Below are 16,728 nucleotides of genomic sequence, written 5' to 3' on the forward strand. Positions count from 1 at the left end.
GTTCATATGAGTCCACTCACTGTGTGTCTCTCTGTTGTTTCTCATTCAAGGTTTACCAGAGACTATGCAACTACTCCTCTGACACTGGCTGAACATTCCCCATGCATCCCCATGCATCCTAACCCCTCCTGTCTCAGCCTCCAGTATTTATGCTGCAGTAGTTTGTGTCAGGGGGCTAGGGCCAGTTGGTTATATCTGGAGTACATCTCCTGTCTTATCCAGTGTCCTGTGTGAATTTAAGTATGCTCTCTCTAATTTTCTCCTTCTCTCTTTCTTTCTCTCTCTCGGAGGACCTGAGCCCTAGGACCATACGTCAGGACTACTGGGCATGATGACTCCTTGCTGTCCCCAGTCCACCTGGCCTTGCTGCTGTCCCAGTTTCAACTGTTCTGCCTGCGGTTATGGAACCCCTACCTGTCCCAGACCTGCTGTTTTCAACTCTTAATGATCGGCTATGAAAATCCAACTGACATTTATTCCTGATTATTATTTGACCATGCTTGTCATTTATGAACATTTTGAACATCTTGGCTCTCTCTAATTCTCTCCTTCTCTCTTTCTTTCTCTCTCTCGGAGGAACTGAGCCCTAGGACCATACGTCAGGACTACCGGCATGATGACTCCTTGCTGTCCCCAGTCCACCTGGCCTTGCTGCTGTCCCAGTTTCAACTGTTCTGCCTGCGGTTATGGAACCCCTACCTGTCCCAGACCTGCTGTTTTCAACTCTTAATTATCGGCTATGAAAAGCCAACTGACATTTATTCCTGATTATTATTTGACCATGCTTGTCATTTATGAACATTTTGAACATCTTGGCCATGTTCTGTTATAATCTCCACCCGGCACAGCCAGAAGAGGACTGGCCACCCCTCATAGCCTGGTTCCTCTCTAGGTTTCTTCCTAGGTTTTGGCCTTTCTAGGGAGTTTTTCCTAGCCACCGTGCTTCTACACCTGCATTGCTTGCTGTTTGGGGTTTTAGGCTGGGTTTCTGTACAGCACTTCGAGATATTAGCTGATGTACGAAGGGCTATATAAAATACACTTGATTGATTGATTGAAGTGCTGATGATGAAAATTTAGGGATTTGACTGGTGATTTTTTTTTTTTTTTTTAAACATCTTGCTCTTGAATAAATACTTGCATACACATTTAAGAGTCCAATGTCTAGTGAAGCAGACACTCCATCACATACTGCAACCTCAAGTGAGATACAAATCAAAGGTAGAGCCTACCTTTGCTGGCAAATCTCCTTTCAACTCAGCAGCAGTGGCTGCAGAGTATGCATTTTTCCACACCATAACAAAACACAGTGCAAAGTTATTCAGGTATTTCTTGGGCTATAAGAGTGGTGCATGGTGTGTGATACCAGAGAGAAGAGAGTGAGATCAGGTGTGCTGTGCTCTTATTGTCCCTGGGGACAGGATGACACACTACTGATAAAAACAATGAGCAGCAGCCAGGGAATGTGTGCCTTCTACCACCACGTTGAATTATTATGCAACGCTATATCTTAAAATAGGTACCTTCAACAATACTGATGAACATTGTTTATTGTAAAATGTACATTAGTATTTATGTGCACCTGTTTAGGGGTGAACACAAAATACTAAAACATGATATTGTGTTTCACAAAGCTTTCCCTGCATCCTGTGTATACCTTTGTTTGAACTTTAATTTCCTTTTTATATGACCTTTTATCATTTATTTTTGTTAGAAAAACAGGTGCAAAATATGTGCTCCTGGCTACTGTATGTGAATGGTGTTATAAACAGGCTCCCTCGGGGCCATTCACCTTGGAAGTGTGTGCAGAAGGAATAGCAAACCTCCACGTAATGCATATTTATGCATTTATTTCTTTCAAAAGGGGTTAAATTATGAGTGGGTGGTAGGACTTTTTATCAACTTTCAAAACCTCTATCCACTCACCCCGACACAAATACAAATATTTTTAACATTAGGCTTACTTATGTAGCTGTCTACTTCAGTGGTGTGCCCATTTGACTGGTGGCGACTGGCCCACATCTGTACAGTAGTCATATTGGTGCTCTATGCCTGGGGGACAGATGATGTCATCTAAACTAGGTTGAGCTAGACAATAGAGGGATGCCTAGGAGAGTGGAGAGGGAAATAGATCCTTATTAGACATTTGCTTTAAAAAAAAGTGTAATCTTTGTCGATCACATCATATGCACAATGGACACCTACAGATCAATAGGTCCTATGGACTAAATGGATGGACACCTCATTTTAATTTCCATTGAAGCAATAAGTAGCCTATATAACTATGATATAGCGTACGGACATCTTGAGTTTAGTAAATTCAGCTCAAAGTAAGAACTAGTAAGAAGAGAAGAGTAGACCATGTTAGATCAGATTATACCTATTAACTGTATGGCTGTGTAGCCTAGACTAGTCTACAGATGCCGTGAAATGTGGGAGAGAAAGAGATGCTCATCCGTGCATCACCAGCAGGTGTCGCTGCCTATACTCGTACTTGAGCTGCACAATGTTGTTTGACAGCAAGGGGGATGTTACAGACTGGGGAGGATGGTAGAGAGCAAGCGCCGCTGCCTTCTTTGCTGCACACCGCAGCGAATTGGTCTCCCTACCCTGCCCCGCACTTACAGAGGTCTCTCTTGACCATTCAGTGGATGCTGTCTTTTCGGCAAACACCATCGTCGAGCGTAATGTTTTCGGACCCTTCGTTAGGAATGTTTTACATGGTTTGAATTTTGGGTACCAATCGAGGGGAGTCGAGAAGAACGCGGTTCCCCTGGATATATTACAGTAAGCGCAATGTCATTCCAGTTGCTTTTCCAGCTGTCATACACTCCATGCACACAGCACAATTACAAAACAGCATGCATTTGACACTCGTCTCGTAAGGGAGGAAGATCGCTGGTTCTGGCTTGCCTTTGTAATATTGTTTTTGTTGCCTTTTGTTATTCTGACAGATGTTTTTCCAGCGCACGAAAGTGTAATATTTTTTGGTTTATTGTGGGCTATATATAGGTTGTTGCATTGATTGTTGACTGAAAATGGCGTGGATGCAAAACAAGAAGAAACTATTACTTTATGGTTGACCTACATTTCAACGATATATTTATAAGAATATACTGGTCGACAGCAGATCGCAGATGACCGTCATTCTTTTGTTTGTAATGCAATGCTGTAAAAAAAAAAAGGTGCAATGGTGAGATTAATGTCTCGTTTTCATAGCTGATGATGACCCCCTATAAATAAGCATCTTATTCTAGGTTTCCATGACTATGCATGGTTATGTCTTGTATGACTAACAGGTCTTTCATCACCAAAGGTAGCCTATCTTCATCATTTTTATTTATCTGAATAGGATGCATTACCTCAGTTAGATCAATTCCATATACAAATGCCCTCATTTTTTATTTGCATGTGATGCTCGGGTTTGATCGTGTATGGACTGCAATGCCTGGCATGAATATTGCAAGAACAGTCATGTTTTTCCTATGCTACATATATAGAATTGTTTCCATTTATTTGGGGCCAAAATTGAGCTCATGGTTTGTAGCTACTTAAAAAGCTGTCAAACGCGTGTTTTGCTCTATCAAGAATAATAACACTGGTGATTTTAAGTTGAAGGAATAAGCCATGTTGAAACCATATACAGTGGGGAGAACAAGTATTTGATACACTGCCGATTTTGCAGGTTTTCCTACTTACAAAGCATGTAGAGGTCTGTAATTTTTATCATAGGTACACTTCAACTATGAGAGACGGAATCTAAAACAAAAATCCAGAAAATCACATTGTATGATTTTTAAGTAATTAATTTGCATTTTATTGCATGACATAAGTATTTGATACATCAGAAAAGCAGAACTTAATATTTGGTACAGAAACCTTTGTTTGCAATTACAGAGATCATACGTTTCCTGTAGTTCTTGACTAGGTTTGCACACACTGCAGCAGGGATTTTGGCCCACTCCTCCCTACAGATCTTCTCCAGATCCTTCAGGTTTCGGGGCTGTCGCTGGGCAATACGGACTTTCAGCTCCCTCCAAAGATTTTCTATTGGGTTCAGGTCTGGAGACTGGCTAGGCCACTCCAGGACCTTGAGATGCTTCTTACGGAGCCACTCCTTAGTTGCCATGGCTGTGTGCTTCGTGTCGTTGTCTTGCTGGAAGACCCAGCCACGACCCATCTTCAATGCTCTTACTGAGGGAAGGAGGTTGTTGGCCAAGATCTCGCGATACATGGCCCCATCCATTCTCCCCTCAATACGGTGCAGTCGTCCTGTCCCCTTTGCAGAAAAGCATACCCAAAGAATGATGTTTCCACCTCCATGCTTCACGGTTGGGATGGTGTTCTTGGGGTTGTACTCATACTTCTTCTTCCTCCAAACACGGCGAGTGGAGTTAGACCAAAAAGCTCTATTTTTGTCTCATCAGACCACATGACCTTCTCCCATTCCTCCTCTGGATCATCCAGATGGTCATTGGCAAACTTCAGACAGGCCTGGACATGCACTGGCTTAAGCAGGGGGACCTTGCGTGCGCTGCAGGATTTTAATCCATGACGGCGTAGTGTGTTACTAATGGTTTTCTTTGAAACTGTGGTCCCAGCTCTCTTCAGGTCATTGACCAGGTCCTGCCGTGTAGTTCTGGGCTGATCCCTCACCTTCCTCATGATCATTGATGCCCCACGAGGTGAAATCTTGCATGGAGCCCCAGACCGAGGGTGATTGACCGTCATCTTGAACTTCTTCCATTTTCTAATAATTGCGCCAACAGTTGTTTCCTTCTCACCAAGCTGCTTGCCTATTGTCCTGTAGCCCATCCCAGCCTTGTGCAGGTCTACAATTTTATCCCTGATGTCCTTACACAGCTCTCTGGTCTTGGCCATTGTGGAGAGGTTGGAATCTGTTTGATTGTGTGTGGACAGGTGTCTTTTATACAGGTAACGAGTTCAAACAGGTGCAGTTAATACAGGTAATGAGTGGAGAACCGGAGGGCTTCTTAAAGAAAAACTAACAGGTCTGTGAGAGCCGGAATTCTTACTGGTTGGTAGGTGATCAAATACTTATGTCATGCAATAAAATGCAAATTAATTATTTAAAAATCATACAATGTGATTTTCTGGATTTTTGTTTTAGATTCCGTCTCTCACAGTTGAAGTGTACCTATGATAAAAATTACAGACCTCTACATGCTTTGTAAGTAGGAAAACCTGCAAAATCGGCAGTGTATCAAATACTTGTTCTCCCCACTGTACATCATTGAATGAATGAATTTATTGATAAATGGTAGTCCAGGCCTATAGATAAGGTTAGACATTTATATAATTCAAGATTCTGCAGACTTGTTTGTGTGTAAATGGAGAAAACACTCAGTCAAAATGTGATATATTTTATGGACAAATCATATTCAAATCATAAGTCCTTGATAGAAACAATTTATCTTCAATAGGACACGTCCTCTGGTCAGACAATTATGATGCTTGTTTTCCTAGGGCCAACAAAAGGGACTATTGGCTCTCACTGGGTCATCAATGTCAATGATACAGTGTATATGTATCCCAGAAACCTTGGCATATTCCATGACTTGCCAATGGGTTCTTTATATAGGCCTACTAGAGTTGGCTCAATTATGGACAGGATGATTTGATACATGATTTTACTGGTTCAGTGATTGAGAAAAATGGGGGCTAAAGTCAGAAGAGCTGCCATCCAATTGCCTCGCCTCCATTTGACTTATAATTTTGAGGGGCTGGCTAGATGAATGATCGCAGAGGCTGTAGATAGGCAAGTCAGTGCGGAGAGGCTAGACCATTCATTGGCTGTAGGCTACTCAATGAGATCTGGTATCATTATATATGGTGTACTGTAGAGAAACTATAGTATAGGCTAATACATAGCCTACTAGACATCCCTCTGCACTTCTGAAATGTAGGCTCATAGATATCTGAAATGCCACAACTATTCCCAGCCTATTTGTTTTATTCAATTCTGTTTTTGTTTTTTTGTTGACAGTGGTTAGAGACGTAAGCCACAGAGTAGGGGTTGTGGTTAGTCTCTAGACAGACGGGTTGCCTCCCACAATGTACTGATGTTCCCTAAGTCCGGGATTCCTGAGACTAGGTTGTGGTGGTAGTATGGTAAGTTTTCCGTTCTCTCCTGGGCTCGTTCCCATTAATTGGTGGTCAAACAGAATCTTTCTGCTATCCTCGATACAAGGAAGACATTCAACTTATAGTTGACTGGGAGATAGGGTTTTAAAGCGGTGTCACCCGATTTGTTATCAATTTGAATCATCCTTTGTTTGACCTGATGAGCTTGTATGATAAGCTTTTTTTTCATCAAGGGAATTGTGTTAAATGAGTTGTCGTCTGAGTGCAGGTGGCTGTATTCCAATCATCCAAGCGGCAGATTGATATCATGGTCTGTCTGTCTCAGCCCCAGCCCAACTCCCAGTCCCCAACCCCAGCCTCAGAGCCCTCCCTGTGTTGATGGAAGATAATGGACATAGGCCTAGGTCATCAATCCCATGATTGGCTGTAGTAGTAAAAAAAATCTGACATTTCAGACTAGCAGAGTGCCGTTATTATCATTAATTATTAAAGTGCTGCATGTGCACGGAATTTACCACATTAGGATTGGTTTTAAAAAAGAGAGTTAGTAACCAGTAGTTGTTCATGGTATCATCTGTGTTACTGCTGATTAGTGGTAGGGCTGGCTGGGCCTATCTGTGAAGGATCATTTAACCAATGCATCAGTTTCTAGATTAGTTTTCTTAATCACCATGTGTCATGCACAACAGTTTGTCACGTTATGAGAGACAGTGACACATTGTCTATCAAAGGAATAAGTCAGTATTTTGGTCTGCAGTGTTCTCAGTTTAAGTGGCAGGCTTGGATGTATGTCACAGATTGTTAGTAAGAGATTGTGACACACAGCTTTTTCTGTAAGTACTGGAGTAGCGGAACCCGGCCCTGGAGGGGAGGGGACCACAAGCTCGTCATCGCACACCTATGTCTAATTATTATAATAATATTTTTTATAAATCATTTTGACAGTAACCCTCCTTTTTAATTTTCACATGTAGCAAGTGAAGTGTTTATGTTGTCCATTCTACATGGTAGTAGGTGAGACCGACAGACAATATAGTTGTCATGTATCTAATTAGCCAATTTCTCAGCGGCGCCGGTGCCAGCCATTCTTGGCCTCCTCATCTAATTTAACTATCAATTTAAAAAAAAGTTATGTTCATCAGGTCGGACTCGGATGGAGACTGAATGTGTTGTTCAAGATGGATAAACAAATGGCAAGACCAAGTGGTGCACAAAAACGCTGCATAAAAGCTTTGTCTGATCAAGCTTGTGCAAAATTACAGAAGATTACAGAACCACATCAGCTACCACCTCATCCTCGAATGACAAAACACCATGGCAGGTGGAAGCTAGTAGACCTATTTATGCAGCAGCTAGCACTAGCAGTCCCGACAGAGACCTCACTGCCCGAGCCCTGTAATGACAGTGGCCTTGCTCTTTCTCCTCTAGTGACAGTTCTTCTAGTGAGAGTTCCAGCCCTCCTTCTCCTTCTCTCCCAGAAAACCAAGATGATGACTGCCAGAGACCCAGTGGCAAATGTTTCCCACTTTAATTATTGAACAAGTAAATACATTATTGCTGCCAGCCAGCATTCTAAATAGAAACAATATATGGTTTTTTTTAAGGAGGGGGGAGCAAATTCTGACTTTGTGGGGGTCAAGAGAAACTGCGCTACGCCAGTGTCTGTAAGCCCACTGGGCATATTGTAGGTCATGCCTCAAAGCCACGCTGTTTTGCTTTCCCAATCAATCAATGCCCCTTAATGGTTGCCAAGTTGTTGCTGACTTTTGGTTGTTTGTGTCAGGTGCAGTAGATTTAGCCTAATGCACCGTCTATTATGGAGTGAAAAAGACAGTTATTATACTGCACTGTATAGAACACTCTATTCCTTTTCGGACAGTTTGTCCACTCTGTCCTGGTCTTGTTTCCTCTCGTTTAAAAATAAATAAATAAATCTCAGTTTGGGTTGTTGGAGGAACAAGAGTGTGTCATGGAGTGAAAGGGCTGGGTCTCTCTCTCACTCTCTCTCTCTCTCTCTCTCTCACTCTCTCTCACCCACCCACCCAGTTGGACAGTGGTTCCCAAACTAGGGGTCGTGGCCCCATGTGGTCCCCTGATATGAAAATGGGATTGCGGAAGAATTTCTAAAAACTAAATAAAATTGAATGAAAATGATTGAATTCTAATAGATTAAATTCAATCAGAGTGCTCTTAGATCGTGGGAAAAGGCCGCACTTGACTGTTGCACTTGAATCGGAATGATTCAAGTGCAGCAGTCAAGTGTGGCCTTTCGAGCTGTCATGTGACCGAATGTTGCAGACAAAGCATTCACAGCTTATTACGGAGGAGTTTTGGTTCCTGACTCAAAGGGAATACCCTGCCGTCTCCCTCAGGTACCCTTTGCCAGCTCATATCTGTGTGAAGCTGGATTCAGCAGTGCTCTCGTCTGAATTAAAACCAAATATCGATCCAGGTTGGATGTGACAGCAGAGGTGAGGTGAGGCACTGTTGATCACGCCCCCTGACTTTGAGAAGCTTGGACACGACATATATCAAGCACACCCATCTCATCAGTGATTAATTTGCAATTGACTGTCATAGCCCCACATTAAAAGTATGTGATTGTAAGTTGAGAAGACGATCAGAAATATTGTTAGAATGTTTTGCAATTGACTCCCATAGCCCCAAATGAAAAAGTAAACAAAGTAAACTTTGGCTGTTAATTGCATACTTTTTTTCACATGGTTGGGGTCGCAAACATTTTCAGATATCAAAATGGGGTCGTGGACGAAAAACAGTTTGGGAACCCCTGCAGTAGGAAGTGCAGTCAGGTCTATGGATATCAAAGATGAGTTCAGCCATTGTGTGGACTTAACCTCTCTTTTCATTAGCCTCCCTCTCCAAAGGCTGCTCTGTCACTGACTAATCTTCCCTCTTTATTTTCACAACATATTTCTACACGAGGATCAAATAAAAATGTATTTGTCACATACTTTGTAAAGAACAGGTGTAGACTAACAGTAAAATGCTTACTTACAGGCCCTTCCCAACAATACAGAGAGAAAAATAGAAAAAGAATAGAAAGATAACCACAAGGAATAAATACACAATGAGTACTTGGGTATACAGTACACACAGGGTACCACTACCGATGTGCAGAGGTAATTGAAGTAGACATGTACAAATGTAGGGGTAAAGGATAGATAATAAGCATAATAGGATAGATAATAAGCAGTAGCAGCAGCGTATGTGATGACTTAAAGTTGGTTCAAAAGAGGGTCAATGCAGATAGTCCGGGTTGCTATTTGGTTAACTATTTAGCAGACTTATGGCTTGGGGCTAGAAGCTGTTCAGGGTCCTTTTGGTTCCAGACTTGGTGCATAGGTACCGCTTGCCGTGCGGTAGCAGAGAGAACAGTCTATGACTTCCTCTGACACTGCCTGGTATAGAGGTCCGGGATGGCAGGGAGCTCGGCCCCAGTGATGTACTGGGCCGTACACATTACCCTCTGTATGGCAAGAACGTCTCAAATAAGCAAAGACAAATGACAGTCCATCATTACTTTAAGACATGAAGGTCAGTCAATCTGAAGGTCAGTCAAGTGCAGTCACAAAAACCATCAAGCACTATGATTAAACTGGCTCTCATGAGGACCGCCACAGGAAAGGAAGACCCAGAGTTACCTCTGCTGCACAGGATAAGTTCATTAAAGTTAACTGCATCTCAGAAATTGCAGCCCAAATAAATGCTTCACAGAGTTCAAGTAACAGACACATCTCAACATCAACTGTTCAGAGGAGACTGGGTGAATCAGGCCTTTATGGTTGAATTGCTGCAAAGAAACCACTACTAAAGGACACCAATAAGATGAAGAGACTTGCTCGGGCCAAGAAACACGAGCAATGGACATATGAGCGGTGGAAATCTGTTCTTTGGTGCGATGAGTGTCCGAATTTGAGATTTTTGGTTCCAAATACCGTGTCTTTGTGAGACACTGTCTCTGATTTATTTAGAATTCAAGGCACACTTAACCAGCATGGCTACCACAGTATTCTGCAGCGATATGCCATCCCATCTGGTTTGCGCTTAGTGGGACTATCATTTGTTTTTCAACAGGACAATAACCCAAAACACACCTCCAGGCTGTGTAAGGGCTGTTTGACCAAGAAAGAGAGTGATGGTGCTGCATCAGATGACCTGGCCTCCACAATCACCCGACCTCAACCCAATTGAGATGGTTTTGGATGAGTTGGCCTGCAGAGTGATGGAAAAGCAGCCAACAAGTGCTCAGGATATGTGGGAACTCCTTCAAGACTGTTGGAAAATCATTCCTCATGAAGCTAGTAGAGAGAATGCCAAGAGTGTACAAAGCTGTCATCAAGGCAAAGGGTGGCTACTTTGAAGAATATAAAATATATTTTGATTTGTTTAACACTTTTTTTTTGTAGTTACTATGTGATTCCATATGTATTATTTCATAGTTTTGATGTCTTCACTATTATTCTACAATGTAGAAAATAGTACAAATTAAAAAAAAAACGTTGAATGAGTAGGTGTGTCCAAACTTGACTGGTACTGTATGTAAGGTCACTGTGGGGACGACGTCGTCAATGCACTTATTAATGAAGCCGGTGACTGATGTAGTAAACTCCTCAATGTTATCGGATGAATCCCGGACCATATTCCAGTCTGCTTGCGAAACAGTCCTGTAGGATAGCATCCGCTTTATCATACCATTTCTGTATTGAACGCGTCACTGGTACTTCCTGTTTGAGTTTTTGCTTTTAAGCAGGATGAACATGACATCATTAGAAACCCAGACTATAGTTCTTATAATTAGTGGAGTAGAGTGGATGTAGAAACATGCTGTGTTCAGATACCATTTTCACTTCTGATTATAAAATCCACTGACACATGAAATATGAGAGACAGCAGTGATCATGCGCTCATATTTTTTTGTATATGGACCACACCAAATACTCCACGGCATGTTTTTATCATAAGTTTTTCATTTATTAAGTTTAAAAAACATCAGGCGAATACCCAACTAACTGCATCTTCCCTTACCATCATTAGGACTATGAGGACTAGCTATTAGAGGTTGGCCGATTTAATTTGGGCCGATTTCAAGTTTTCATAACAATCGGTAATTGGCATTTTTGGACGCCGATTACATTATAATCCACGAGGAGACAGCATGGCAGGCTGACAACCTGTTACGCGAGTGCAGCATCAAAATGACCTTGGGGCTGCAAGGAGCCTGTAACGGTTTTCATATTCGTCCTCCTCCTCGGACGAGGAGAGGCGAGACGGATCGGACCAATACGCGGAGTGGTTAGTGTTCATAATGATTTAATATAACGAAACTGAACACTGAATTACAAAACAAATAAACGAAGTGCAGAAACCTATACAGTACCGTGTGGTGAAAAACACAAACACGGAAACAAACACCCACAAAACACACGTGAAACCCAGTCTGCCTAAGTATGATTCTCAATCAGGGACAACGATTGACAGCTGCCTCTGATTGAGAATCATACCAGGCCGAACACAAAAATCCCAACATAGAAAATCAACCATAGACAAACCCACCCAACTCACGCCCTGACCAACTAAAATAAATACAAGACAAAGGAAAACAGGTCAGGAACGTGACAGAGCCAAGGTAAGTTGCTAGCTAGCATTAAACTTATCTTATAGAAAACAATCAATCTTAACATAATCACTAGTTAACTACACATGGTTGATAACATTACTAGTTTACTAGCTTGTCCTGCGTTGCATATAATCAATGTGGTGCTGTTAATTTATCATCGAATCACAGCCTACTTCAACTTCGCCAAACGGGTGATGATTTAACAAAAGTGCATTCGCGAAAAAAGCACAATCGTTGCACCAATGTACCTAACCGTAAACATCAATGCCTTTCATAAAATCAATGCACAAGTATATTTTTTGTTAAACCTGCATATTTAGTTAAAAGAAATTCATGTTAGCAGTCAATATTAACTAGGGAAATTGTGTCACTTCTCTTGCGTTCAGTGCAAGCAGGGTCAGGGTATATGCAGCAGTTTGGGCCGCCTGGCTTGTTGCGAACTGTGTGAAGACCATTTCTTCTTAACAAAAAACGTAATTAATTTGCCAGAATTTTACATAATTATGACATAACATTGAAGGTTGTGCAATGTAACAGCAATATTTAGACTTAGGGTTTCCACCCGTTCGATAAAATACGGAACGGTTCCGTATTTCACTGAAAGAATAAACGTTTTATTTTCGAAATGATAGTTTCCGGATTTGACCATATTAATGACTTAAGGCCCGTATTTCTGCATGTTTATTATATTATAATTAAGTCTATGATTTGATATTTGATAGAGCAGTCTGACTGAGTGGTGGTAGGCAGCAGCAGGCTCATCATTCAAACAGCACTTTCCTGCATTTGCCAGCAGCTTTTAGCAATGCTTGAAGCACTTCAAGCCTATCAACTCCCGAGATTAGGTTGGCAATACTATAGTGCCTATAAGAACATCCAATAGTCAAAGGTTTATGAAATACAAATGGTATAGAGAGAAATAGTCCTATAATTCCTATAATAACTACAACCTAAAACTTCTTAACTGGGAATATTGAAGACTCATGTTAAAAGGAACCACCAGCTTTCAAATGTTCTGAGCAAGGAACTTAAACTTTAGCTTTTTTACACGGCAAATATTGAACTTTTACTTTCTTCTCCAACACTGTGTTTTTGCATTATTTAAACCAAATTGAACATGTTTCATTATTTATTTGAGACTAAATTGATTTTATTGATGTATTATATTAAGTTCAAATTAAAGTGTTCATTGTTCATTCAGTATTGTTGTAAATGTCATTATTACAAATATATATATACAAATTGCCCGATTTATCAGTATTAGCTTTTTTTGGTCCTCCAGTAATCGGTATCGGTGTTGAAAAATCATAATCGGTCGACCTCTACTAGCTATTGTTATTGCATACATAGTAGCTGTATGCTACTTTTCCCTCTGTAGTTGTTTGGAAGGAAGCATGACTTTTTCATGTGTGATCTGTCTGATGTGATTTCTCTTTCTTTATTCTGAGCTCCATCCATATTTCATGTCATCACCACTTCTTTTGTTGTTCGTGATGAAAATCCAGTATATGGAACATACATATTCTTATCATGCTTGTATGATATCCTATGTATAAGCGAGAACAGTACCATAGTGTAGTTTTATGCTTTGATGCTACCACAGAGAATTTTCTAATGACGTCATGTCTGCTTGGGACCTTCAAAGTAAATCTGATTTATTATGGATGTAGCCACTGCTTTGTTATAAATTCAAGTTTTTTCCAATTTCATTCTACATCTGTAGTAATTCCACGGTAACGAAATTGCACTGAGACTTTCACTTTTCACTTAAAATGTATGCTTAACAAAAACCATTGATTTCAAAGTTTAACAAACCATACAACTCTATGCACAAGGACTACTTTTAACAATTTCCACTGAACATTTTACAAAAATACATTTACTGGAAGAACTGCAGATGTATTAAGAGAATGTTGGTAAATCTCCTTCAGTTTTTTGTGTCTTACTTTTCAAAAGTCTCTGTTGAATATCTGCTCTGAATTAAGATTCAATGATGTCTGCAGATCGAATGGGGTGTCAGCTATGACATGACACATTAACTTAGAAAAAAATCTATTTTGGTTATTAAACTACAGTAAGTGAAGTGGATTTACACCCGGTAACATAATTTCAGATCTGTACTACACAGAAATGCATAATTATGTATATTAATATTATTCACAGAAATGCATAATTATGTATATTAATATTATTCAATTCATGGTGATGTATCCTAAATAGGTACACGAAGGTGTATATATATATAAGCAATATCCTCCTTTGAATATTTGGGTATTATTCTACACGCTGGAAATTATTTTAATGAGCTCTGCCCCCAAACAAGACCAAATTTGGTTGGTCTGGCCGGAACAAATCTGAACCAATCATAGACGCCTATGTTTCACAAGTTTTGACATCTAAGTACAGCACTGTAGAACTCAGTAGAGTACAGAAGAGTAGAGCACAGAACCGTGTAGTACAGTATAGTTCAGTAAAAATAAGTTTAATTGTTACACACCAAATAGCTGCAGTGAAATGTGTTGTTTTACAGTGTCAGCCATAGTAGTACGGTGGCCCTGGAGCAAATTAGGGTGAAGTGCCTTGCTCAAGGGCACATCAGCAGATTTTTCACCTTGTCAGCTTGGGTATTCCACATTTGTAGGATGGAAATTGTTGAGAAATGTATATATTCCTTAATTTCAACAAAAAGAGATACTCTTTGCTTTCATTTGACACCCAATTTGACATCCTCCTATGAACTTCACATGTTGGTGCTCATGGGTCCTTTTTAGATGGAAATGACCAGTACGGAAATCTTATTGTCTACCAATCTAGCCATAGGTTAGCAGCCTAACTGCAGGGGTCTCGAGTGTGAAGTCCCACTTGGAAGTTGGGATAGCCAAGCCGTGTAACATCAATAGTAGGGTGTGGGTGTCACTCAGGCAGTTTCCCTGTTTAGTCTTTGCAGTGTGATCACAACCTTTCAAAACATTTGTGTGGCGAAGTCACTCAGCAACACTCTTGCTCACTCAGTGGATCTGTAGAAATCCATGATGTTGATTATATTTTTAGATCTTATTTAGAGCAACAGCAGTGTCCTAAAACAAAGCTGGACCTATTACTATAACGAAGACTGATTTGTAATGACAGCTCGTTTTTATTTAAGGAATTTTTGCAATGGTATATTTGGATCTAGATGTTCTCCAATCTCGACAAATACAGAGATCAATGTCAATTTAGTTCAAGTTTTAAAGTCTATTTGTCACATACATAAGATACAGCAGGTGTAAAACAGTATAGTACAGCCATGTGTATATATAAATTAAATTCTGTATCTCCATGCGGTTTAAATGAAGAATTAGATTAAACGAAGAATCACCTCCTTCCTGTAGGCCAAATTTAGACTGTTATACAAGAACACTGTCCATATCAGATTTTGCATATCGTTTGAGTCAGCCCTATTTCTGAACGGCTGAGCCTGATGTCCTTTGTGGTAAGCTATCTCATGAACTGATATAATGTATCCAAATGAGCAGACACCAAAGCCAATTGATTCATGAATTGCCCTACGTGCCCGCTCCCATAGCCTATAATTCTGTATTTCTTTGTGACTAACTTGTATACAGGTAGACCAGAAAAGCCACATCCCTGATTGGCAGATGAGTGTCAACCCTGATTAGAAGCACCTGATGCTCATCGGTTGATCCCTACAAAATGCTTTTATGAATTAAAATAAAATTGTACCTACACACTGAAGAAGGATGTAAAGCCGAAACATCTGTGTACGATATCCCTGATGCAGTGAAGAAAAAAATCGAATAATGAAGTAAGCTTTATGCAACATCTTTTTAAGTGCGGTCCATTACACCTTTTTGTTTGTAAAACAGTACAGTGAAATGCTTACTTGCAAGCTCTTTCCCAACAATGCAGTATTCACTATTCAGTATCAAGGTGAGATAAAATACAGGAAATAATCAAAAGTAATACTATAGGTCAGAAAACACACAAGAAATATGAAAAAAACATGAGAATGCAAGCTACATACAGGTCAGTGTCAGAACCATTATTGCAATGTGCAGGGGTACTGCAGTTATTATGGTAGGTATGTACATGCAAACAGGTTAAAAAGGGACTGGTAGAAGAATAAATGGTCATGGTAATAATAATCAATATAGCAGCAGCGTGTGTGCATTGTGATGAGTGTATGTGTGTGGCGTCAGTACGTATGTGTGTGTGAGTGTATGCGTGGTGTGCAATAGTGTTAGTATAGGTGTGTGTGGGTAGAGACCTGTGAGTGAGCATAGAGTCAGTGCAGATAGTCTGTGGGAGAGGGTGGGCGGCTGTAATTTTGCTGTTCAGCAGCCTTATTGCTTGGGGAAAGAAGCTGTCTCTGAGCCTGTTGGTCCGAGACCCGATGTTCTGGTACCGCCTGCTGGAGGGTAGCAGAGAGAATAGTCTATGGCTGGGGTGACTGGTGTCTTTGCCAATATTTCAGGCTTTCCTCAGATACTGCCTAGTATGAATGTCCTAAATGGCTTGGAGATCGCCCACAGTGATGTGATGGCTGTCCACACCACCGTCTGTAGAGCATTGCAGTCACCGGCAGTGCAGTCGCCATACCAGGCGGTGATGTAACCAGTCAAGATGCTCTCGATGGTGCATCTGTACAAGTTATTGAGGATCTGAGGGCCCATGCCAAATCCCTTCAGTTTATGACATCCAGCTCACAACAGCACATCAACATTAGATTGTTGTGGTATTGCTTTGCGATAAGGGTCTGTTTTACGCTACATATGTGAAAAAAGAACATTCAAAGGAATCATGTCAGTAACACAGAGCAGAGGGACTTTGGTGAGCAGAGCTGCATATCCATCAATAACACGGTGGATTTTGAATGTGTCCCTGCTTCAAGGTCAGTTTATTTACTGTACAATACAGTGCATGGCTGGAGTGTGTGTGGGGATGTGGCAGTGCTGTGGATACTGCAACAGGGAGGTTAGCAGCAT

At 40.8% G+C, this 16,728-nt stretch overlaps 1 protein-coding gene across 6 annotated transcripts in view; it reads left to right on the forward strand.

Annotated features, from left to right (window-relative positions):
- The first annotated feature begins 2,536 nt into the window (after positions 1 to 2,536).
- The window catches only part of LOC139550727 (catenin delta-2-like), a 140,048-nt gene continuing 125,856 nt past the window's right edge, over positions 2,537 to 16,728 (forward strand). For 4 of the 6 annotated variants that reach the window (XM_071361829.1, XM_071361832.1, XM_071361833.1 and 1 more), the window contains exon 1: positions 2,537 to 2,787. The gene's annotated coding sequence lies outside the window, so the exon portion shown is untranslated. The remainder of the gene's footprint in view (positions 2,788 to 16,728) is intronic. The other 2 variants (XM_071361831.1, XM_071361834.1) reach the window with 1 other exon arrangement.

The sequence above is a fragment of the Salvelinus alpinus genome, chromosome 23 (genome assembly GCF_045679555.1).
Source record: "Salvelinus alpinus chromosome 23, SLU_Salpinus.1, whole genome shotgun sequence".
In the NCBI taxonomy this organism is placed as follows: domain Eukaryota; kingdom Metazoa; phylum Chordata; class Actinopteri; order Salmoniformes; family Salmonidae; genus Salvelinus; species Salvelinus alpinus.